This window comes from Monodelphis domestica, chromosome 4 (assembly GCF_027887165.1).
Source record: "Monodelphis domestica isolate mMonDom1 chromosome 4, mMonDom1.pri, whole genome shotgun sequence".
In the NCBI taxonomy this organism is placed as follows: domain Eukaryota; kingdom Metazoa; phylum Chordata; class Mammalia; order Didelphimorphia; family Didelphidae; genus Monodelphis; species Monodelphis domestica.
Window position 1 is genome coordinate 302354937 of NC_077230.1, and position 26184 is coordinate 302381120.

Below are 26184 nucleotides of genomic sequence, written 5' to 3' on the forward strand. Positions count from 1 at the left end.
ATAATGAAATAATTCATTTCCTGTTGTCAGCTTGAACATATACAGCATTGCAGTTCTCCGTGGAACTATTTCCCTGCTGTGCCCTAAGGGGGAACACTAACATCCCAATGAACAATATTTAGATTAGTGGGAAAAGTGTGATAATCAAAGTATATCCACTGAAGATCAGAGGATGTGGAGATGGGAAGGACCCATCTAACCTGACACCCCACCCCACCCCCCCCCCAGTAAGAAAACTAAGGATCAGAGACAAGTTTGCCCAGAGTGACACAACTAATAAGCTGAAGAGTCAGTGCTGAAAGCCAGGTTTGTTCTTTTTTCTTTTTAAAATCCTTCCCTTCTGTCTTAGAAACAACACTAAGTATCAGTTCCAAGGCAGAAGGGTAGGAAGGACTAGCTAGGCAGCTGGTATAAAGTGACTTGCTCAGGGTCACACAGGAAGAATCTGAGATCAAATTTGAATCCAGTTTTCTTGTTTCCCAATACAAAAGACTAGTGCCTCCCTATTTGTAAAATGAGACATAATTTGGTTGTGAGTAAACTTGAAAGGCAACTTTGGTATAATGGATAAAAAGCCAATTTGACAGTCAAGAAAAACCTTAGTTCAAATCCTGTCCCTGACACATACTAGCTGTGTAACTCTGAGCCCCTTAGTCAGATACTTGATGGGGTTGGGGAAGGAGAGGGGTGTCAAACTGATCTCTAGAACTATAAATTGCAGAGCATTTGATGAGGGAGTTTCCTCACTAAGAATTCTCTATACCAGTGATACCATAGGCAGAATCTGAACCATCTCTTCTCATTTCCCAATAAACTTTAGAAGTATACATTCAGAAGATTCTCTCACCTGGCAAAAATATACCCTTTTATTCATCAAATAGGTATGTTTGCAGAAAAACAATTTCTGTAAAATGAATCTTATAAATATAAATTTGGAAATTAATACTATAGTTAACTGGACTGAAAATTGTCAGTGAGAAAGTACCTGGCCTACCTGGTAAAAATTCCAGGCTGCATTTGCTTTGGTCAGGTCTGGTAGGCCCAGCTCATTTTTCCACTGTAATGCCTTTGTAACTCACAATGCTTTCCCAACTCTGTGGCCTCCATTCAGTCATTCATTGGCTGCTACATCATTCACTCTCTGTGGTTCTGGGTTTGGTTTGCTGGGACAACAAAGGTAACTCCCCAGCAGGCACCCTAGGGCTCAAGAGCTTAGGGCCAGCAGGGCAGAAGTGGGCCTGCCCAAACTGGCCAGAACCACGATCACCCATTAGCAATTTTAAAGGGCTCAGACTGTGGAAGTAAAGCTAGTGCCAGGAGCAGGGGTACAAGCATAAAGCAGGTCTCGAGTTGACACAGTGGCCCCACACTGATCAAAGAGGCTAGGTAATAAATGAAATAAAATCTATAAAATGCACATTTCTTAAAAGTTCTAAGTGAATGCATAATAATAATTACTATTATGATGATTATAATCATTCTATCAATCATCAGAGCAAAGGTGTGCCCTTAATGATTGGGTCAGTCCCTTTCTGAGCGCCTTAGGAAAGGTTATTAAAAAGCAGACAGGTGTAATAGGCAACTAGGAAGCTCAAGCAAAATCTTACAAGCCCCAGAAATGTTTCCTATACAGTGTCCAGGATTGCCTTAAATTAGTATTTCATATTAATTTGCACATATTCCTCTGGATCACAATCATGGGGCTAACAGATCTACCAGCAGGATCTCAGAGCTGGAAGAGATCTCAGGCATAAGAGACATATGCATTTGTAATCCTTTTGTTCCCAGGGAGAACAGCCCATTTGCCTCCTTCTAACAGAAGCTTTTCCAGATTTTCCTGGTTGTTAGTACTTCCTCCCTCCTCAAACTACTGGTATTTACTTATCTGTGTACCAATTGTATCCTTCCAAGAGAATGTAAACTGCCTTGAGGGCAGAAACTTTCTAGTTTTATCTCTGTGCCACCAGTGCTTTGCACATAGTATGCACCTACGACCTTTGTTATAAATCACATTTAACTCTGGGCCTCAGTTTCTTTATCTGTAAAATAAAGGAGTGGAATTAGATGACTTCTGAGGTCCACCCCATCCAGCTCTGAATCTATGTTCCTAAAATCCTTGTTTAGGCTTGGCCTGTAGTCAGAGGACAAAGAGAAAAAAATGTAGAGATTTTTCACCATACTTATAACAATGGGGTTTTGACCCCATGGCCCCACATTTCACTCATGAACATCCCCAGCAGGTTGAATGATAATGATCAAAAAGTATCCCCCGGTTACTGAAGAGGTGATTGGCAAATAGCTTCTTCCCACCACCTGCCTAGTCTGTGCTGCACTAAATTGGCACTTCTAGGAATATCAACCCTCAAACAACTGACAAAGGACAACAGATTTCTAAAGGTAGCAATCTTTAGCAGTAAGAAGCAACAAAACAAAAAAGGTAGATGGAGGTGGAGATACGAAAAAATAACTTTTCTTTTGAGTTTTCAAAATCAAGGCTATTTGAAGCCTGAAGGGAAAGGACTAAACATTTATATAGCACCTACCAAGAGCTTTTAACAAAAGTCACGGAATCCATGTTGACAGTGGTGAGGACTAGGCAATGGTGATTAAATGATTTGCTGAGAAGTCTCTTAGGCTGGATTGGGACTTAAGTCTTTCCAGACTTCTAGATGTAGCTCTCAAACCACTGAGCCACCTAGCTTCCCCCAGAACCATAGGGACCTAAAGATGATCAAATCCAACCTCCTTCAATTTCTAGATGAGAAAATTGAGGTTCAAGAAGGCCTAGGGACATGTACTTAATTAATGGAGGAGCCAGGATTTAAATCCAGTTCTTTTGACCCCCAAGTTCAGTGTTCTTTCCACTCTAGAATCTCAGAATCTAAAATTTAAGAAGGATCACAGACCAGTCCAACTTCTACCTCCACAAGAATCCCCAGACAAATGTTCATCAGCCTTTCCTCAAAGATAACAGTTTGGTACAGAGGAAATGGCACAGACACCTGAGTCAGAGGACATCTAATTCTGCCCTTTTGTTTACTAACTAGAAACAGAACATTTCAATATCCCTGAGCCTGGTTTCCTCTTCTTCAAAATGAGGTTAGACTAGAATGTCTCTGACGTTCTTCCCAAACCAAGCTCTACCATCTTTCTAGTAGAAAAGAAATCCCCTACTTTTTAAATCAGCCTATTCCATTTTAGGAAAGCTCTCATCATGGTTCTCCTACTCAAAAATCCTAAAGTTTTAAGGGATCTTTAAGGTTCTCTATCTAAACTTAACCCTTCATTTTACAGATGATGAAACTGAAGTTCAGAGAAGTCAAACAATTACTGGCAGAACTGGGACCAGAATCTAGTTCCCCACCCAATGCAGTAGTCTTTCCACTATGACCTAGATAGATGGAATAAGAGTGGTATATGATTTGAGGAATACAAAAAAGGCTAGTTTGCCAGAAAATCTCTCATATTGGCTTTCAGAGCTGTATAACAATCACTCTGATTAGAGTTGTGAGATTATTTTCCAGAAAGTCTCTGTTAAAATGTACATCTGTTCCTGAAGGAGTAAATTATTAAGTCACGAGGACCCACCAGGCATGTTAGCATGGATGAGTTTATCAGATTAACTGGGAATGGGATACTGGACAAGTTACCGGGAAGATTTAGCCTGGAGAATTGAGGAATTTAGCAAGAATTAGAAATCCATGTTCAAGTATAACAGAAATTGGCACCTACAGAGAATACCGATGACAGACTCTCCCCATGTAGAGGAGACCAAGCAGCCTCTTTCTGAGTTATTCCTGCTAATTCCTCGAAGAGTGCCTTGGAGAGACTGGAGCATGTATAAATATTCCGTAATTTATTCTGGTCTGCGAACTGCAAAGTTAGAAGCCGTTTTGATTGGCTGTCTAGTTAGAACTAGGGGAGACTTCGAAAAGCAGTAGTAATCAGATCATTGACTATCTTCTCTCCCCAAGTATTCTCTTTAGATGCTCTCTCTTATTTCAACTCCTGCAGTGACAGCATTTTATGAGAGATAGTGTTGTAAAGGAGAGGCCTTGGGCCTTCCTCTCTTCAAGGACACGTGGCTCCCAGGCCTTGTTTTTTTCATTTCAGGCTTCTGAGAATTGCAGGCTGAATTTTGAAAAGTCAGGAATACAAGCATCTAGGCATCTTCATGTCCCAAAGTCCTGCTTTTACAATGGGAGCAACTCTCAAGAGTAATTGACTTTAGAAAAATTAGAGTTAATAGATATATGGAGAAAAATAAATAGGGACAAAAAGGAATACACCTTCTTTTCAGCAGCACATGGTACATTCACAAAGATGGCAAACAAACACAGAAAAGCAGAAATAATAAATGCAACCTTTTCAGATCATAATTCAATAAAAATAATGATCCATAAGGGTATGTGGAGAGCCAAATAAAAAATTAATTGGAAATTAAATAATATGATTCTCCAAAATCAGTTAGTTAGAGAACAAATCATAGAAACAACTAATAATTTCATTGAAGAAAATTACAATGATGAGATATCCTTTCAAAATCTATGGGATGTAGCCAAAGGAGTACTCAGGGAAATATTTATATCCTTACGTTAATATTAACAAATTAGGGAGGGCAGAGGTCAATGAATTGGAGATGCAAATCAAAAATCTTGAAAGTGAACGAATTAAAAATCCCCAGAAGAAAACTAGAGATTCTAAAAATTAGGGAGAAATTAAAAAATTGAAAGTGAAAGAACTATTGAACTAATAAATAAGGCTAGAAGCTGGTTTTTTGAAAAAACTAACAAAATAGACAAAGTACTGGTCAATCTAATAAAAAAAAGGAAAGAAGAAAACCAAATTAACAGTATCATAGATAAAAAGGGAGATTTCAACTCCAATGATAAAACTATTTTGCCCAATTATATGGCAATAAATATGCCAATCTAGGTGATATGGATGAATATTTATAAAAATATAAATTTCCTAGATTAACAGAAGAAGAAATAGAATACCTAAATAACCCCATATCAGAAAAAGAAATTGAACAAGCCATCAAAGAACTCCCTAAGGAAAAATCCCCAGGGTCTGATGGATTCACAAGTGAATTCTATCAAACATTCAAAGAACAGCTAATCCCAATACTATACAAACTATTTGACATAATAAGCAAAGAGGGAGTTCTACCAAATTCCTTTGATGACACAAATATGGTACTTATTCCAAAACCAGGCAGGTCAAAAACAGAGAAAGAAAACTATAGACCAATCTCCTTAATGAGCATAGATGTGAAAATCTTAAATAGAATACTAGCAAAAAGACTCCAGCAAGTTATCAGGAGGATCATTCACTATGATCAGGTGGGATTTATACCAGGAATGCAAGGATGATTCAATATTAGGAAAACCATCCACATAATTGACCATATCAACAAGCAAACCAACAAAAATCACATGATTATCTCAATAAATACAGAAAAAGCCTTTGACAAACTGCAACTCTCATTCCTATTGAAAACACTAGAAAGCATAGGAATAGGAGGGTCGTTCCTAAAAATAATAAACAGTATATATCTAAAACCATCAGCCAATATCATCTGCAATGGGGATAAACTAGATGCATTCCCAATAAGATCAGGAGTGAAACAAGGATGCCTGTTATCACTGCTATTATTTAACATTGTACTAGAAACACGAGCTGTAGCAATTAGAGAAAAAAAAGAAATTGAAGGCATTAAAATAGGCAATGAGGAGACCAAGTTATCACTCTTTGCAGATGATATGATGGTCTACTTAAAGAGTCCTAGAGAATCAACCAAAAAGCTACTGGGAATAATCAACAACTTTAGCAAATTTGCAGGATACAAAATAAACCCGCATAAGTCATCAGTATTTCTATACATCTCCAACATAGTTCAGCAGTAAAAACTAGAAAGAGAAATCCCATTCAAAATCACCTTAGACAAAATAAAATACCTAGGAATCTATTTCCCGAGACAAACACAGGAACTATATGAACACAACTACAAAACACTCTCCACACAACTAAAACTAGACTTGAGCAATTAGAAAAACATTAATTGCTCATGGGTAAGACAAGCTAATATAATAAAAATGATGATCCTGTCCAAATTAATTTACTCATTTAGTGCCATGCCCATCTAACTACCAAAAAACTTTTTTAATGAAGTAGAAAAAAAAGCCATAACAAAGTTCATTTGGAAGAACAAAAGATCAAGGATATCCAGGGAAATAATGAAAAAAAAATGCAAAGGAAGGTGGCCTTGCAGTACCAGATCTCAAACTATAATATAAAGCAGTGGTCATCAAAACAATATGGTTCTGGTTAAGAGACAGAAAGGATCAGTGGAATAGACTTGGGGTAAGGGACCTCAGCAAGACAGTCCCAAAGACAAGTCCAAAGATCCCAGCTTTGGGGACAAAATTCCACTATTTGATAAAAACTGCTGGGAAAATTGGAAAACAGTGTGGGAGAGATTAGGCTTGAATCAACACCTCACACCCTACACCAAGATAAACTCAGAATGGGTGAATGACTTGAACTTAAGAAGGAAACTATAAGTAAATTATGTGAACACAGAATAGTATACATGTCAGACCTGTGGGAAGGGAAAGACTTTAAAACCAAGCAAGACATAGAAAGAGTCACAAAATGTAAAATAAATAATTTTGATTACATCAAATTAAAAAGTTTTTGTACAAACAAAACCAATATAACCAAAATTAGAAGGGAAGCAACAAATTGGAAAACAATCTTCATAACAAAAACCTCTGACAAAGGTCTAATTACTCAAATTTACAAAGAGCTAAATCAATTGTACAAAAAATCAAGCCATTCTCCAATTGATAAATGGGCAAAGGACATGAACAGGCAGTTTTCAGCCAAAGAAATCAAAACTATTAATAAGCACATGAAAAAGTGCTCTAAATCTCTGATAATCGGAGAGATGCAAATCAAAACAACTCTGAGGTATCACCTCACACCTAGCAGATTGGCTAACATGACAGCTATGTAAAGTAATGAATGCTGGAGGGGATGTGGCAAAGTTGGGACATTAATGCATTGCTGGTGGAGTTGTGAACTGATCCAACCATTCTGAAGGGCAATTTGGAACTATGCCCAAAGGGTGCTAAAAGAATGTCTGCCCTTTGATCCAGCCATAGCACTGCTGGGTTTGTACCCCAAAGAGAGAATAAGGAAAAAAAGACATGTCCAAGAATATTCATAGCTGCGCTCTTTGTGGTGGCAAAAAATTGGAAAATGAGGGGATGCCTTTCAATTGGGGAATGGCTGAACAAATTGTGGTATATGATGGTGACGGAATACTATTGTGCTAAAAGGAATAATAAAGTGGAGGAATTCCATGGAGACGGGAACAACCTCCAGGAAGTGATGCAGAGAGAAAGGAGCAGAACCAGGAAAACATTGTACACAGAGACTGATACACTGTGGTACAATCGAACGTAATGGACTCCTCCATTGGTGGCAATGCAGTAATCCTGAACAACCTGAAGGGATCTATGAGAAAGAACACTATCCACATTCAGAGGATGAACTGTGGAAACAGAAACATCAAGGAAAAGCAACTGCTTAACTACATGGGTGGAGGGGGTTATAGACCCTAAAGGAACATCCTAGTGCAAACATATCAACAACATGGAAATAGGTTCTGATGAAGGACACAAGTAAATGGAAAGGGCGGAGGGAGGGGCGGGAGGAATAGATTATGATTTTTGTAACCAAGGAATAATGTTTGAAATTGACCAAAGTAAATTAAAGAAAAAAACTAAAAAAAAAAGTGATTGACTGACTTTCCGGAATTATCCCAGCAGTAGCTTTAACAAAGACTTACGGGAGGGCAGGGCCCCATCTGGCTGTGAATTTGGTGGGACCAATGTCATATAGAAACTGTACTGAGTTAGCCCACTCTCCCCAGAGACCCAGGTAGTGTAAGGGGAAATTTACCAAAGAGTGATTGGAAAAAAGTGGTTTGTATTTTCCTTATGGCTGTGTATTTGAAGTATATGCTTTTAGACAAGCAAATTGATATTAAGTGGTTAAATGGACCTGGGGCACTAGGCAATGGGAGCTATCAAGGAAGAAAGAGGATTTCACCAGTGGGAGCTCAACTGATGGCCTTAAAGACCAATGCTTCCAAAGTCCCCTAGAGAACCCTTGAACCCTGTGGGGGTAAGGTGAATGTAACAGGCCCCCCCTCTGGCACAGTGGGTCAGAACATACTACACAAAGGTTTGAAGGGCCATCATATGAAAAAGGAAATAGATGTGTTCTGCTTGGCCCCAAAAAGACAGAACTTGGGGCTAAAGGAGAAAATTACAGAGCAGCTGATGCTGGATAGATGGAAAGAATAATGTAAAAATTAGAGCTCCCTTTGAGGCTGTGGCCTCCCCCTTGCTAGAGGCCTTCAGCAAACAGATTCTTATTAAGGTACAATGTGGGTTAGATAGCTTCTAGTTCTTCTCCATCCCTGATTCTTGCTGATTCTCTACATTTTGATAGGAAGACAGGAAAAGTCTAGACAAGGAGTTCTTAACTCTTTTATGTTCTGGATTCCTTTGACAGACTAATGAAGTCTTTGGACCCCTTCTGAGAAAAAAAATTTTAAATAAATAAAATAAATACATGGAATTACAGAGGAAATCAATGATACTAAAGACAATTAGCAAATTTGTAAACCATTTTTAAAAACACATCTATTTTAAAACAAGTCCCCAGATCTCAGATTAAGGACCCTTAAGCAGTGACATCCAACTTAAGTAGAAACAAGGCTACTAAATAGTACACAAGGATCCCTTTAGACTACAGAGTGACTTATAAAACTACGTATTAGCATTCTTTCTATTCTGTTGTGTTTTATTTATTTATAAAAATGTTTCCCAATTACATTTTAATCTAGTGTGGCCCACACTCAGCTGTGTTTTGCCTTGTGTTTTAAAGACTTCTGTTGTAGAGAATAGGACATCTGGGAATGACAGGCCTAAATAACAGATCTTGCTGGGTAGGGACTGCTGAAGGAGGACCCTAAGTGTGTTGTGGAGGACAGTGTCCAAAAGGTAGAAAACATTAAAAAAAAGGACAAAGGGCTTTTTTCCCCCACTTGGACCCAAATCCTGGCAGCATGGATAGATGCTAGAGTCTCCCTATCAATCAATCAATCAACATTTATTAAATGCCTACTGTGTGTCATGCAGTATGCTAAGTGCTAAGGATATAAAATGAGGGAAAAGACAGTGATACTCTCAAGGAGTTTACAATCTAATGGAGAGGATGATTCACAAAACCAATATATATAGCAAATTCAAGTAGCCACAGAAGAGGCCAAAAGTAACATGGCAGATAGTATTGGAAAGTGCTTTTTGGGAACTACCTGACTGCCGTCTTATTTGGAGTAGCATTCTTGCAAAAGGGATTTTCTTGGGAAAAGGTAATATGAAAGCCAAGCAGCCCCAATCCCACCATCAGAAAGTGGGTCAGATTCTAAGAATTAGGAACAACAAAAAATAAATATCAATACCTTTGTTCCAATGAGGGCTACTTGAATTTTATTGAGGCGTATCTTGAGATCTGGGTTACTGGAATTGATCATGAAAAGTCCTGCTGTTAATGACATTCCTGAAGTCCAGGCTTCATTCAAGGCTGAGAAAATCTCCAATGTTTCTCTTCTGACCTTGTACAAAGACAAGAAGCAAAGACCAAGGTCATAAAAATTTTATGAAGCCGTTGTCATAATAAAGAGTTTTCATTCAACAAATGTGGTGTTTCTCTACCCTTTCAGATGGGTTCTTTGTAGTTGGAATCTGTATTTTAAAGGTATACCTGTCTTTGTGAGCAAAACCTTTTAAAGAATAGTAGCTAAATGACATGTGTCAATCAATAAGCAATTTATTAAGTACCTACTTTGCTAGGTGCTCAGAGTATATACAAATATAGAAATGAGATGTCTTCAAGCAGATTATATTCTATTTAGGAAACACAATATGACATTTATGAGTCTAGCCAAATTTTTATTTATTTTTTATACACTGGATTAATTCATTTTTAAGTAGGTATCCCAAGCAGTGCCCAGTCCTTTGAACTGGATATATTTATTTGTTATTATTACCAGGTTCTGAGGAAGAATACCTAAGAAAATGATAGTTTAAATGTTTACTGGGTTATTTTGAATGAAACAATTTCTTGAAAGTTAATTTCAAGGAGCCACTAGGTAGCGTAGTGGATAGATATAGCACCAGGCCTAGAGCCAGGAGACCTGAATTGAAATTTAGCCTCAAACATCTTCTAGGTCTGTGACCCTGGGAAAGTCACATAACCGCAGTCGTCTGGCCCTTTACTGTTCTTCTGTCAGGGTTTTTAAAAGTAGAAAAAAGAAAGGGGGAAAAAGGGTTAATTTCAGACCAAAATGGAAATTTAAATAGCAATACTTTAAGACAAACATTGTGACCTTTGTTTCCAAAGAAATTTTAACTAACTTATTCAAAGAAAATATGAGCTTGCCTAATATATATGGTATGGATATTTCATACCTGTTATATATGCCTATCTAATATATATGAAGGGAATATTTTTATGTATGTTGTATGTGCCTGTCTAATAGACATGGCATGAACATTTTAATGCATATTGTATGCACCTATCTAATATAGATGGCATGAATATTTTTATGTGTGTTATATGGTCCTGTTTAATATATGGTGTGAATATTTTTATGCACATTTTATGTACCTATATAATATAGATGGCATGACTATTTTATGCATGTTATAAGTGCCTATCTAATATATATGGTATAAACATTTTTATGCATTTTGTATGTGCCTAACACTTTTCTTATAATGTAATCAAGGTGGATATGTCCCAATTTTGTCATTTGTTTCAGTATTAGCTTTTTTTTTTGTTTTTAATAAAGCTACTTATTAAAATAGTATAATAAGAACAGCTGGAATAAAACATCCCCCAAAAGTGAGACAAAGAAAAAAGACATCACCTTGTGCATATAGAAGGATCCTTGGGAGAATAGCCCAAAGATTAAAGTACAACAGCAGAGATGAAAGGAATAATGAACAGGAGGAATTTCATGTGAACTGGAATGACCTCCAGAAACTGATGCAGAGCAAAAGGAGCAGAACCAGGAGAACATTGTACACAGAGACTGATACATTATGGCACAATCAAATGTAATGGACTTCTCTAGTAGCAGCAATGCAGTGATCCAGAACAATTCTGAGGGATTTATGAGAAAGAACGCTATCCACATCCAGAGGAAGAACTGTGGGAGCAGAAACACAGAAGAAAAACAACTTCTTGATCACATGGGGATATGATTGGGGATCTAAATGATCACTCTAGTGCAAATGTTAGTATAGAAATAGTTTTGAACAATGATACACATAAAACCTAACGGAATTGCTCTTTGACTCCACATAACCATGGGAAAATATTCTAAATTAATTAAATAAAAACTTTTTTTTAAAGTACAACAGCAGAAAGATACACTATATACAGTGTAGAGAATATGTGTGGTAAAGGGGTGCCTCCCAACTTCTGCCACCAGAAAGCCTTTTCTTTTTTTCTGGAGAAATCATGAAGTTCATTGTGGGGCACGGTGAGCTGCTCTGCTGGCCTGACTGATCACAGATCAAAGCATCCCTGATGGATTGATCCAATTTGTTGCTGGGCTAGGGTATTCAATATGAGCTTTTCTTATATAAAAATGCTAACAATATTTTTTAAAGGACATAGAAGAAACCTAAAATAAACCAATCATCCCTTCCCCAATAACCATCCCTTCACAGTTTTCCCCAGGATCAGCCCTGAGTCTCCCCTGTGAGGGAGGAAAACTCACCTGCAACCTAACCCTATTAGTCAACAAATTATCAGAAGTCCAGAGGTCCCAGACCTGAAAGAATTTAGCCTGGGAGTGAAATGAATTGAACCATGGTTAGAGAAGAATTTGAATGTACTTTAGTGGTTTGAGCCACTGTTTTTCCAGTGAATTCATGGAACACTGACTGCCCTCCCAGGCATCACTGCTGTGTGTGTGTGTGTGTGTGTGTGTGTGTGTGTGTGTGTGTGAACACCAAGTGAGCTAGTAAACATGTTGGCCTAATCAGTAAAGTGCTCTGACCCTCTCTGCAAAACTGTCATTCATATTTTTGGCATCTGTTATGAGTCAGCTCCCTGTCACCAGAGCAACTAGGGAGATTTAGCCTGGGGAAAGAAAGACTTAGGGGAGAGATGATAGCTGTGTTAAGTGTTTGAAAGACTGTCACATGGAAGAGGGATTAGACTTGTTCTGCTTGGCCCTGGAGGGCAGAAGGTGCTAGAAGCAAAAGGGAGAAGTTCCAGAAGAAGATTTTGGCTTGATATAAGGAAAAACTTCCTATTATTAGAATTGTACAAAAGTGGAATGGGAAGGAGTGGGCTCCCCATTACTGGAGGTCTTCTAAGGGCAGCTGGATGAGTCAGAAATGTGGCAGAGAGAATTTCTATTCAGGCTCTACCGTCTCTGAAGTCTCTTCCAATTCAGAAGTACTGAGATTGTGAGCTCTTTGAAGTATTATGGTAAGGGTTGTAGAAGGTAGGTGACCTCAGATCTGTTCCCACGTGAATGTTATCATGGTTCTGAGATCCCAGGCCAACAGAAAGAACGACCGGCTTATTCTCCTTGTAGTTGTATGTATCTGCAAATATCCCTTTGGCTCAGTTCTTTTTTGAGTGTAAGAGACAGTTGATCATGGGTGGCTGGCCGCACTGTGGCTGCTGCCCCAGCTCTATTCTTTGGGTCTCAGGTGAGATGCTGGAGAGTCCTGGATCAAATATGACCTTAGGTAAGGACTAAACTTCCTTAGGCTTTCACCTGTAAATAAGGGGGATTGTACTAAATAAAGGCAGTCTTCTCTGGGTTTCTATGCTTAACCAGTGTAGGAAATATACCCAGAAGGACTTGAAAGCTTCTCATTTTTTTCTGAATGAGGCATTAAAATTCCCTTGATAAAGTTAGCTCTTTGATAAGAGGAGGCCTTCCCTGGGTGGGTCTCTTTTGTCTCTTTTAATACCATACTGAGTTAGCCGCTCTTAAATTTAAAGCTAGAAGGGACCTTGGAAATCAAGTCCAGCTCCCTCGTTTTACTGAGGAGGGAATTGAGGTGGGATGACTGATTACCAGTTCATACCCACCTTATGTCTGTCCTCGGAGACCCACTGAAAGAGACAGGGAGAAAAAAGGTTCCAGAAAGACTCCCAGGAGAGGAAGCTTGCACCCTAGACCACTGCAGCCTCTACCTGGGTCTCTCCAGGGAAACGTGTGCTTCAAGAAAGCACTGTAGCCCCGGAGTAGGGTGGGGGCAGAGAGAAGCAGAGATGGGGCAGCAGGGAGCGCTTGTGTCAGGCCAGTACCTGTTAGAAGACTAGCCGGCAGCAGCTGAGCAATAGAAAATTTTCCTGGACCAAGTGGGAGGCAGAGTCAAAAAACAATAAAACAGAGACAGTGGAGGGCCCCTGCCCTGGCTTTGCCATTCCCTAGGACTCTTAGTTTCGGGGAGGGACTTTACAGGGCTCTGAGAAGCAGACCCTGGATGGTTTGCCCTTTTGGGGAGGATTCAGTCCCACTGTGGTATGTATTATAAGTCTAGAGGACTATCATAAGACAATAAGCCTTCCCAGCTGTGTGACCCTGGGCAAGTCACTTGACCCCCATTGCCTAGCCAATACACATCATTGATTCCAAAATGGAAGGTAATGATCTCAAAAAATAAACAAACAAACAAATAAATAAGCAGTCTAGGAAAGGGATGGATAGGTTGGGTGCTTTCTTTTTTGGGGAGGGCAGTTAAGGGGCTTCACAGGACAATATTCTAAGGACTATACGCAGTCCTTTGGGGAAAGGGGCTACCCAATAAATAACAAAGGAAGGAGAGATGTTTTCATGGTTTATGGACTTGGGAGAAAGTCCTCTGTATTATTTGTCTGGTTAAACAAAGCTTGTTCTATATTCAATCAGAGTGGGTCACTGCAGGGAAACAGGATTCCTTTTCCTTCTCTTAAAGTGACCTAGATAAAAGTCAAATTCTGATTTTCCTAGAGAGGATTCTAGGTGGATGGGATGTAGAGAGTATGTTTTAGAGCAATGTGATTCCTGATTTTCCCCAGTTAAAATCCTCCTCCTATTCCTTAGGCAAAACTCAAATGTCATTTCTTTCATGAAAGCTTGTATGGGGGAAGGGCAGGGAATAGTACCTGCACTACCAAACTCATAGGGTTGTTATAAGAAAAGTGCCTCCGGCCTGGAGTCAGGAAGATCTGAGTTCAAATTAAACACTTCTAGCTGTCCTGGGACAAATCACTTAACATCTGAAAGACACAGATAATAACAGCACCTATATCCTGGGGTTGTTGTCAGGACCAAATAAAAAAATAATTGTAAAAATGCCTGGCACATATTAAGTGCTATATAAATATTAACTTTTATTATTGATTGGAATAATTCCTCTAAATTCCATCTGTTTTCTCTACTTCGAATGTCCTTACTATTCACCATATCCACCTGCTCATTTTCCATTCTCCCCTCAAGTCCCAGGTCAAATATTGCCTCCTCCCTGAAGCCTTCCCAGATACCCCCAATCAGAAGCAAAACTTTGCTTCTTCTCACTCAATACAGCACTTTATTATGCCTTTCTTTCTTTTTCTTTTTTTTTTTTATGTGTGTAATCTGTTTTATCTCTTCTTGTGGGTGTGAGATCCAGGAAGTCAGAGAGTACATCTTTCTATTTCCTACACCAGAACAGCACAGTACCTTGAACATTGTAGACTGGAAGTGACTTTAGAGATCATCTAGTCTAAATTCCTCATGTGACAGATGAGGAAACTGAGGCCCAGAGGGCTTGTCACTTGCCCAAAGTCACAGAGGTAGTGTAGCAAGGGATTTGAATTAGGTCCTCTGACTCCAAACTTAGTCTGCTGTACCACACTGCCTGAATAAATATTATTTGAATACTCAGTGAGTGAATAGTTTCCTTAAGGAAAAATATTAGTGGAAAATGCTAAGATGCTAGGGAGCCTGCTGATAAAACTGTACCAATAATGAATGGAACAGAATGGTTGCCTCTGTACCTTTTGTCAGTTCAAAGGCAGTATTCTTCACTTCACAGTATTCTTCACAGTTTAGTAGTAGAGACAACATTTATCCTGGAGTTAGGAAGCCTAGCTCCTATCTCACCTTTCACTAAGTATGTGACCACTCTTTTTTTAATTTAATTTTTAACTCTTTTTAAAATTTTTTTATTTTTTTATTGTAGAAATTGTCCTTTAATAATGTCAAACTCAAATAGAAACAGAAGACAATAAACCCTATGCAAGGAAACCTGCTAAATGGATGGCTTAGAAAACCACATACTAACATTACTTGTGTTTTATTGTATTTTAATTTATTTTGTTAAATATTTTCCAATTACATTTTAATCTGTGTGACCACTCTATAAAATGAGGGAATTGAGATCATCTGATTTCAAAGTATGGCCTAGATCATCTGCTCTCAAAATGTGGTCTGTGAACCCTTGGGGATCACCAAGACTCCTTCAGGGGATCACCAAGACTCCTTCAGGGAATGTACAAGATGAAAATTATTTTCATAATAATACTAAGACATTATATGACTGTTAAAATAGACCTCCCTTTTCCAACTACATATCTGTGTGAGGCCAGATTTTCTTGCTATACTTCAACCAAAACAACAGATTGCAACAGATTGATGCAGAAGCAGATATGAGAATCCAGCTGTCCTCTATTAAGCCAGACATGAAATAGATTTGCAGAAATGTGTAAAAAATGTCACTTCTATTTTTTGTTTGGAAAAAATAGTTATTTTTCATAAAACATGTTATTTATGTTAACACATAATGGGTTTATTACTTTTTAAATGAATAAACATTTTAAAAAGTTATGCTTTTAAATTTCTAATATAGTAAATATCAATAGTTAAAACCCACATAAACAAAAGCTCTTTGGGGTCTTCAATAATGTTTAAGAATATAAAGGAGTACTGCCTGAGAACAAAAAGTTTGGGAACCAGGCTAGAACATCCTGAAGGTCTTTGGTCAGGGTTCAGATCCTGTGAGTCTATAAAATGATACCATCTGGTCAAATCACTTAGGTAACTGCTTAGCAATCCAAGGGAAAGTATTATAAACAAACAAAACCTTCCCCAACTCTCTTCACCACTTCTAGAGGAAAACAATTGGGATTTATATTGAGATTGGAGGAAGTAAAGAGATGGTTATTATTATACAATTTTTTTAAAGTTTTTTTTTTTAATTTCTTTTTTAAAACCTTCCCTATCATCTTGGAATCAATACTGTGTATTGGTTCCAAGGCAGAAGAGTGGTAAGGGCTAGGCAACGGTGGGGGGTTGGCCTCCTGTCTCTAGGCCTAGCTCTCAATCCACTGAGCTACCCAGCTGCCCCCTCTCTTTGCCAATTTTTAAAAAAAATTTGGGGGGCAGCTGGGTGGCTCAGTGGATTGAGAGCCAGGCCTAGAGACGAGATGGGAGGTCCTAGGTTCAAATCTGAACTCAGATACTTCCCAGTTGTGTGACCCTGGGCAAGTCACCTGACCCCCCATTGCCTAGCCCTTACCACTCTTCTGCCTTGGAGCCAATACCAAGACGGAAGGTAAGGGTTTAAAAAAAAAAATTGGCAAAGAGGGGAAATCTCTCCATATTTCTTTGGGAGCTTTATTTTTAAATTATTCATTTATTTTTATTGGATCAGATCAGTAACTGTTCTGTAACCTTTAGGGCGTCACTGGGAGCAAGAATAAACACTGGCTAAAAACTCTGGCAGCCTTTGGGGGGTGTGGGGGTGGGGAGGAGTGCCAGGCCTCAGGGGGTCCTTTCCTCGTGTCAGACCCGGGTGAAGACAGTGCTTAAATATCTTGCCACCCATCTGTTAGCAGTTTCCCATGGAAATGCCCCCTGGAGAAGAGAGGTGTGGTGCCCTGGGTCCCTTCCCCATGCTCCACCCCCAGTGCCCAGGACGGCTTTCCCCACTAAATATAGCCAGCTTGTAAACAGTAAGAGGCCGAGGTCCTCAGTTGGAAGATAAGGGGGACAGACCCGTTTGGTAAGAATCTGACTCAATCATTTCTGTTCACCTGCCCGGTCACTGCCCAACTGCCCAATGCTTATTCCTGCTCTCCAGTCGCTTCTGCTGAGCAAATGGCTCTCTGGCACACCCGAGGAACAAAGGATCCAAACTGTATTCTCCAGTTTCCTGGGCTGGGATACACACCTCGAGCCAAGGTAGTAGGCAAGGTTCTCTTCCTCCCCCGCGGAGCATCCCCCATCCGCCTCCCTCCCCCCAGACGCCCATCTCTGGTTACCCTCTGCTCTGCCTCGTTCTTTCTCTCGGCTTCCTCCTCAAAAGCTAGGGGTGGAGGGACCTTCCAGGGATCCGCTCGTCCCACACTCCATTTTAGTTCCACTCTCCATTTTACAAAGGCTGAGAAGTGAAATAAACGCCTAGCTCAAGGTCACAAACAACTCATTGTATCCTTCTTCCTTCCCTCCCCCCAATCTAAGCTTAACACTGGCGCGCACACGGGCCCGGAGTTACATTTTTAAAACCACTCTTAAAGAGCCTTCCTCCTGGAAAGATAGTCCCTGAAGATGACAAGCCCCTAGGGAAATAAACGTCTTTATGTAACAGGTGGGGGTTTTCCAACAGAAAAGAGTTCATCCCTTCAGGCGGAGAAAGATTCATTCCGGGAGAAGAATAACGTCCGGGAGTTGATGTAGGAGACTTCTCTGACTAGAACTCTCCTACGTGTAACTGTAACCCTTGTCACAGTTTCTAGGCAGATCTGTGAATGTCAAAATGAAGGAGACTACAGAGATGGGAGTGGGAGGGGGGAGGAGGGGAATGAGCCTCGCAGTCAGCCAGAGAGAGAACTGCCCGCCCGCCTGCACGCATGGGGGGTTTATCACACGCGCGCTCCCCGCCCCCGCCCCCCTTGGTAAAAGATGAGGTGGATACATAAGTTGTTTTTTGTAAGGAGCTTAAGACGGGCGAAGAAAGAAGGCAGCTTGCGGGGTGGAAAGTGTTGTCGAGTTTTGCTTTGCTTTTAACGTTGCATTAGCTTCCATGAAATACTACCTCTCTCACTCACACACACACACACACACACACACACACACACACACAAGCACAAACGACTGACCCCTGACCCAGTAAGCAACAGCCAGATTCTATTTTTCCTGGGTTGAACTGAGCCAGCGCCCGCCGCCGGTACTTAACCTTCTCCTTTCTCGCTGCCAACACTGGGTGGCACTAAGTAACTCGGGGGCCCGGCCGTTTTCCAGACAGCGCGCTCTGAATGCAGTGCTTGTAATGCCCAGACAGGGCCGGGGCCTGTCGGAACAGCCAATGGTTTTGTTTGAGAAACTTTGCGCTCAGATGGTTGTAACCAGAGAAAGGGCCGACCTCACGTGGCACATTCTGTACTTCCTTGGTTTGTTAGATGGCTGCGCCTGGAGCTGCGGCGCACACTCGCTCGCAAGGGAGGGCTCTCCATGTGCTGGTGCTGTCGCTGCAGCTGCTGTGGCTGCTGCCGGCGTCTCCTAGGCAGATTTCCGGGAGGGGTGGGGGTGGGGAGGATTCCCCTCCAAACACAATCTTTTAAAAACAATTTTTAAAATCCCTTAGTTTCCTTTGTTGTTTCTGGACTTAGGGAAGGAAAACTACAAACCCTAAAAAAAATTAAAGCTTTAAACATAAGATTAGGACCCCCCCCTTTTTTTTTTGCATTGTGTTGTATGTTTAACTTCCTGCAGTTACTTTTTTTAGTTTGGTGTGTCTTGAAACAAATCTTTATGATCTCTCTTGCTGAATCTACTTCGCTGATCTGTTTTTTAATGGTGACTTTCTTTTCATGAGCCCCTAAAGTTAGGTTACTCGGGCCTTAGTGAGTGGGGTTGAAATAAGCCCAAAAAAAAAAGGCTAGGCGCGCTGGAAGAACCGGAGGTCCAGGGAGGGGAGGGGGATGGGAAAGGGAGGGGCAGTACAAAATTTGGAGACACGGGCTACTGAGAAGGAAGAGAGAAGGGGGGATGGGCAGCAAAAAAATTTGGAGCCACTGGCTACTGGAGGGAAGGGAGGAGGGGAGGAGAGGATGGGGGTGGGGGGAGGAGGCGGCCAGTCTTCTAGAGCTGCGCCCAGACTTCGGAGAAAACAAGGCCCGCAAGTCCCGCCTTCCAGTAGTGAAAGCCTCGGCGGACTCTTTCTGAGCGCTTTTGTAGCCGCTGGCTGGCTGATTCACCCTCAGCCGGGCTCCCTTCCACCGGGGAAGGTCGCTCCAGAAAGCCGGGAACGTCACTGGCTTACTGATTTATAATGCTCCGCTTGTTAGATAATGTAAATTTCATCTCGGCCACTGCCGGGGAGGAGACTGGTTCTTTTAATAAATAAAAATAGAAGGAGTTACTAGGACGCCGCCTCCCTCCAGCTAGGAAGCAGAAAGCCCCAGAGCCATGTGCTGGGGGGTGGGGATGGTAGTAGGAAAATCCTAAATGCAAGACGAGCGGAGAGATAAAAGTGGGAGGGGAGGAGTGGAGATGGAGAGGGGGAGTTCTTTAAATTGCAAAAGAAAAAAATTATTTGCTTTTCTAAAGGGGTCAGGCCACACAGGGCCAGGATTAGGAGAGCCTAATGGCTAGGATGAGGGGAAGGGGGGAAGGATATAAAGCCAAAAAAAAAAAAAAAAGCCCCGGGCACTTGGAGGTCGGTTCCAAGAGAAGCTAGAACTTGTCCAAAGTTTTACCACGTTAAAGTCAACAACCAAACAAAGTACAACTTCATTATCGCGTCCCTTTTTTCCGGGGCACAGCTGTTGTGTACAGTGAAATGCACCCGTGCTTTTAAAAAAAGAGCAATTTAATTCTTCCCTGGCTGGGTTTCTGGGCATATAATTTATGTTTCCAAATCAGCCCCAGGATGCCTTTGTAGACTAACTAGAGATAGCGATGGTGAGGATGCGAACGTGGGACAAAATTCACAAATATGTAATCTAAAGCAATTTAAAAAACCCCGATAACCTAATCCTGCCCATCCAACATCATGGAGTTTTCCACCCTCCAGCCCAGGTGTTCTTAAATCTTTTCATCGTATAGTCTTGGTGACATCTATCTGGACTCCTGCTCAGAATAATGTTGAAAGAAATGCTCCATTTCACTTAAGTGGTTAGTGAAAAAATTTTTTTTTCTCCCCTCCTCCAAGTTCAAGGACTCCCCGAAATCTCTCCACAGAAGCCCCGTTAAGAATCCTGTTCATTAAATAAATAAACTTAATTTAAAAAAAAGTCCTGTTCATTAACTCATCACACTACGAGATGGGGAAACCCTTTCTGTAGTTAATTCGACTGCAGAGACCAGAACACCACAGAAGTCGCTGGTGACACAGAAACTCTCAGACAAATTGGTGTTTAATAGACCACGTTCTGCATACATTACCTGAAGCCATGTTTAACAGAATGTTCAGGTCCTGTAGTGCGTTGTATTTCATTCACTGCCTTCTCTTGGGCTTCCATTGCTACCGAGCTAAGGCTGGGTTGGGTGGGCTCCAGGGAAGGCTGCTCCTAGGAGAGAGACACAGAGAGAGGGCAGTGTTAGTCAGCCAGGACTGCCTAATTGACAGGGGTTGCCCAAGGACCCATCCTCAAGAGAGGGTCAAAGAGGAGGAAGTTCTGACCGACACACACGTCCCTCCACTGGGCTGGCCCCTGCTTTGGCTTCTGCCTCCTGGCTTAGGGCTCCTGGATCTTTGGCCACTTGCTGTGGCCCCACAAAGATGTCTTCTGTTGTTGCATAGAGTCTCTAACTCCTGTCTTCATGCCCAGGCAGGGGGATTTCCGACCCTTCCCCAAGTTCTGTCTCACCTCCTCAGGGTTCTTCCTCTATTCCCCCCCTTAAAAAACATATCCTGACTGCTGGGTTTGGGATGGAGGCATTTCCCTTCTCCATTTTCCCAGGGCACCAACCAAAATAAGTTCTAAGAAGCCTAGACCTTAAAGCTCCCTCTAAATGGGGTGATTTATTATTGGGGAACAGTGTGATTCAGGATTAGGAATCAGAGAATCTGCTTTTTAATAATTAGCTAAGTCGACTTGGGGCACAGTGTTGGACTTGAGACTTGGGTAGATCTCATTGTTTCAGTCCCAGTTTCCTCCTCTATAAAAGGGGTACAAAAAATAGCACAGGCCCCCTAGGGTTATTGTGAGGACCAAACTGTATAAATGGTTCTCCAGTTCTGCTCATTTTACATCAATCTATAAAGGCTTCCCAGTTTTCTCTTTGAAAACATAATACACTATTTAAATATTTATAAATACAAGTAAATTTATAAATATCAATAAATATTTAAATAGCTATCATTATTACTATTACTACCTTGATGACCTTGGGCAAGTCATTTCTGGCTAGACCTCTACTTCCTCCTCTTTCAGATGACTGGATGCCTCCAGGGATGGCTTCTGACAACCCAGGGGTTCAGGAGGAGGACTTTTTGTACACTTTTGCTGATCTTAGACAAACTGAAGTTAGTGCTGAACACATCTCTCTTCTCTCTTCAGATCCCGATGGTAGCTATTTACCAGGTCCTTCTGTCTGTTTTCTCCAGGATTTGAGTACCTGGCTCATCCTAGGCTCTACCCTTAAAAAAAAAATTCTGAACTTAACAAATAAAATGAACATTTCCATATATTGTGAACAAGAGAGATTATAATAATAGCTAGTAATTCTATAGTGCTTTAAGATTTGCAAAGCATTTGACAAATATTGCCTCATTTTATCCTTATAACAACTCTGGGAATAAATGCTATTGTTTATGCACATTTTACAGAGGAGGAAAATCTGGCATGATAGAGGTTAAATCATACAGCTAAGAAGTGTCTGAGGCAGAATTTTAACTCAGATCTTTCTGACACTGAAACAATGAATATCTACAAGGTATAACTATTTTTCTTTTAAAATATGTAAATATATGTTTTATAGGGGGCAGCTGGGTGGCTTAGTAGATTGAGCGCCAAGCCTAGAGTTGGGAGATCCTGGGTTCAAATTTGGCCTCAGATACTTCCTAGCTGGATGACCCTGGGCAAGTCACTTAACCCCCATTGCCCAGCCTTTACCACTCTTCTGCCTTGGAATTAATGCACAGTATTGATTCTAAGATGGAAGGTAAGTGTTTAAAAAATAATAATAATAAAATTTATGTTTTATTATACATATCAAAATGACGTGTTCATATATAATTTTCTTTTGAAATATATAAGTTCAACATGTAATTTTTTTGAACCCTTCCCTTCTGTCAGGCAGTAGAGTGGTAAGGGCTAGGCAAATGGTGATAATATGTTGTGGGGTGTAGAGGTTTACCCCTGGGGTTCAGGAAGAATACCTTTTGCAAGAATGCAAGACTCCAAAACTTACTTTAAAAACAGAGAATTTTATTAGTAAAGTTGAATTTTTGTTTAAGCAAGACAGCATGAGTGGAGCAACTGAGGTTGCTAGAGAATGCCTCAGCTCTGGGGGTTTTATATTCTTTTTTTTTTTTAAACCCTTACCTTTCATCTTGAAGTCAATACTGTGTATTGGCTCCAAGGCAGAAGAGTGGTAAGGGCTAGGCAATGGGGGTCAAGTGACTTGCCCAGGGTCACACAGCTGGGAAGTGTCTGAGTTCAGATTTGAACCTAGGACCTCCCATCTCTAGGCCTGGCTCTCAATCCACTGAGCTACCCAGCTGCCCCCGGTTTTATATTCTTTTACAGTAATGAGGACTTGACTCTGGGGTAAGGGGTTGGGGAGGAGGTTTCCTGGAAGGCATGGGGGTGGTTCTCATGATTTGGAAGACAGATGGATGAGGTGTGTCTCTTTGTCTATCTCAAATCAGTGGGACAATCAAAGGAAGATAATCTTCCCTGGGTTAGGTGTTTTGGGTTGGGAGTCAGAGGCTGTAAGGAAGCAAAGGAATTTCCCTGATAATAATTTGCCTGAGTTTCTGGGGGTACAATGCCCATGACAAAGTGACTTGCCCAAGATCACACAGCAAGGCCATGTCTGAGGCCTGTTCAACATCTAAGTTTCAGAGCTATACTGTGCTTTACCATCAGTGTTTCTGGTCTTTCTGTTCTCTTCTATGCATTAAAAAAATACCTCAATGACCCTCTTTTCTTTTTTCTGGTTCTATGGCTAACCCCTACTACCTTCTAACAAAACCTCAATTAAAAGATGAAAACACAAAGTCTTTTGTAACAAATAATCTTAGTCAAGAAAAAACAATTCACACTTTAGTTGTATCTAAAAATTTATGTCTTTTTCTGTGTGTCTATCACCTCTCTTTCATAGACTCCATCATAGATCTTTTAGAATCATGGTTGGTGTTTACATTGATCAGAGTTCTAAAGTCTTTCAAAAATTCTTGACTTTAAATAAATTGTTCTCCTAGATCAGAGGTTCTCAACCTCTCAATTTATAGCAATGAGAATACATAATGCATATCAGGTATTTACATTCCAAATCATAACTGTAGCAAAATTACAGTTTTGAAGTAGCCACCAAAATAATTTTTTGGTTTGGGGTCACTGCAACATATGAGGAACTGTATTGCGGGGTCACGGCATTAGAAAGGTTGAGAACTACTGTCCTAGATCTTTTCACTTCACTCTATTCACTCTACATTAATCCAAACAAATCTTCTCAGTTTTCTCTGAAATCTTGTTTCATAATTTTTTATAGCAAAATAATATTCCTTTATAGCCATATGCCAGTTTGTTTGGCCATTCTTCAATTGATAGATATTTCCTTAGTTTTCAGTTCTTTGTTATAAGAAGAAAAAAAGTGATATAAATATTTTTGACAGTATGGGTTCTTTTCCTCTTTTATGTTTTAGGAGTAGTGGCCTATAAAGTGGTATTTCCAGGTTAATGAGTGTGACTGCGAAAATATGGTTTTAAGACTGTGTATTGCCAAAACTGTAAAGATAATTTTAGTGTCTTGAATAAATAAAATATAAGTGGTCGCCATGGGAAAATTTCCCAAATATGAATACCCAAGTCAGCTGGGTTTTATGGAAATTTTAATTAATACAAATGAAGGAATTAAGGGAAGGGAGAGAGACAGAGTAAGAGGAAATAGTAGGAAAAGGCTAGGGCCTAGGTCAAATGGCCTAGGCCTTTCTCTTTAAGAGAGACTAAGTCAGTCTTTTATTCACCCACCACAAGATTTTGTCCCAAGTAAACCTCTAGTGTTCAGAGAGACCCTCCAATTCAGCTTCCAAACTCAATTAAGTTCAGAGGCCCCAGCTCTGAGCTCCTGACCTCCTTTTAATGAGAATTTTCTCCTATGTCACCTCCCCTAAATTTTCACAACTACCAATCACAGTAGACACTTTCCACAGGACTGACCATTCTTAATTCACATCTTTTGTTATCACCTTGTCTGAGTAGACTAAAACTTCACACCTCTTTTGTTAAGTTTGCCTTTTGTAAATTGCTTGTCCTTTTAGTGATTAATTTAACCTTTATAGGTACTTAGTACCTTTTTGTATTAGATCTAAAAATAGATCTAGCTTAAGGTCCAAGCTTTACTATAAGTATGAGTTAGGGACTTTTTCATTGTTCCATCAGGAGTTTACAACTTTATCTTTCCCTAAGGCACTGTCTAAGTATGGGTGGAGTAATGTTAAAGTTCTCAATACATTCCGGATCAAGTACCTCCATTGTTTAAATGGGGAATAACCTTAACCAAATGTTCCAAGGTAGAGTCTAAACAGTTTTAAGATTCACACTAGTATGCACAGTTTAGTAACTGGGATAGAGTTTCAAATTGCTTTGTGGACAATTTCAAATTGTTTTCTGGAATGACTGGAGTAATTCACAGCATGTGCCTATTTTCTCACAACCTCCCCCCAACATTTGTCATTTTTCTTTTTTGGTCATCATTGCCAAACTTTAGAGATATTATATTATTCTTTTCCTTTTCTGCTTTATCTCTTCCAGGTTTAGTTACCATGGCCATGTTTGTATAACAGAGTGTAGAAAAATCCCTTTTATTCTTATTTTTTAAAACTGTTTATGTAATTTTAGAATTAATTGTTCTTTAAATGATAGGGCTCACTTGTAATGGAACCCCAGAGTTGCTTTAATTTGTATTTCTCTGTTGATAGTGATTTGGAAAATTTTTTTTATATGGCTATTAATAGCTTGAATTTTATCCTTTGAAAACTTCCTATTTATATCCTTTGACCATTTGGCCTAATGGAGAATTTCTCTTGTTCTTATACATTTAAATCAATTCTTTATATATCTTAGATTTGAGATCTTTATTACAGAAATTAGCTGAAAGGATTTTTCCCTGTTTAACTTTTTTCCCCATCTAATTTTAACTGAACTGATTTTGATTGTACAAAATCTTTTAAATTTTACATAATCAAAATTATCTTCTTTGATCCTCTCCTATCATTGTTTGGCTATATAGACTCTTCCCCTATTCATAGTTGTGAATAGTATTTTCTTATTTGTTCTTTTAATTTGTTCATGATGCTACCTTTTAATGTCTAAGTGTTATAATCATTTAAAGCTTATCATGTAGTATGGAATGAGGTGTTGGTCTATACTTAATTTTTACCAGTTTATTTAGTAGTTTTTGTCAAATAATGAGTTTTTATTTACATTCTGAGATCTTGGGGTTTATAGAATACTATGCTATTGTGGTTGCTTGTTTTTGTGTTTATGTACCTAATTGATTCAGTTGATCAATCTCTTTATTTTTTTTCCTTAGTACCAAACGTTTTTAAGGTCATTGCTTTGTAGCTTAGTTTAGGATCTGGTACTGAAATGACCTTCCCTTTCCAACTTTTTTCATTATTCCCTTGAGATTCTTGACCTTTGTTTTTTCCACAGGAATTTTACTTTTTTCTCTACTTCTGTAATCTTTTGGTAGCTTGATTAGTATGAAACTAGGTAAATAAAATTCAGTAGTATTGTTATTTTTATTATATTTGTTTGACCAACCCATAAGCAATTAATGTTCTTTCAATTATTTAGGCCTGGCTTTATTTCTATAAAGAAGGTATCTGTGTAGGTAGATAAGACTCCCAAATATTTTATACATTCTATAGT

At 39.7% G+C, this 26184-nt stretch overlaps 1 long non-coding RNA gene across 2 annotated transcripts in view; it reads right to left on the bottom strand.

The window, feature by feature from the left end:
• Positions 1 to 17922, bottom strand: part of LOC107648993 (uncharacterized) — a 126956-nt gene extending 109034 nt beyond the window's left edge. Inside the window, exons 1-2 of one of the 2 annotated variants that reach the window (XR_008911383.1) lie at positions 17401 to 17922; positions 9542 to 9694 (exon numbers count right to left, since the gene is read on the bottom strand). This is a non-coding gene — a long non-coding RNA (uncharacterized LOC107648993). The remainder of the gene's footprint in view (positions 1 to 9541; positions 9695 to 17400) is intronic. The other variant, XR_008911384.1, reaches the window with a different exon arrangement.
• Between the last annotated feature and the right edge of the window lie 8262 nt (positions 17923 to 26184).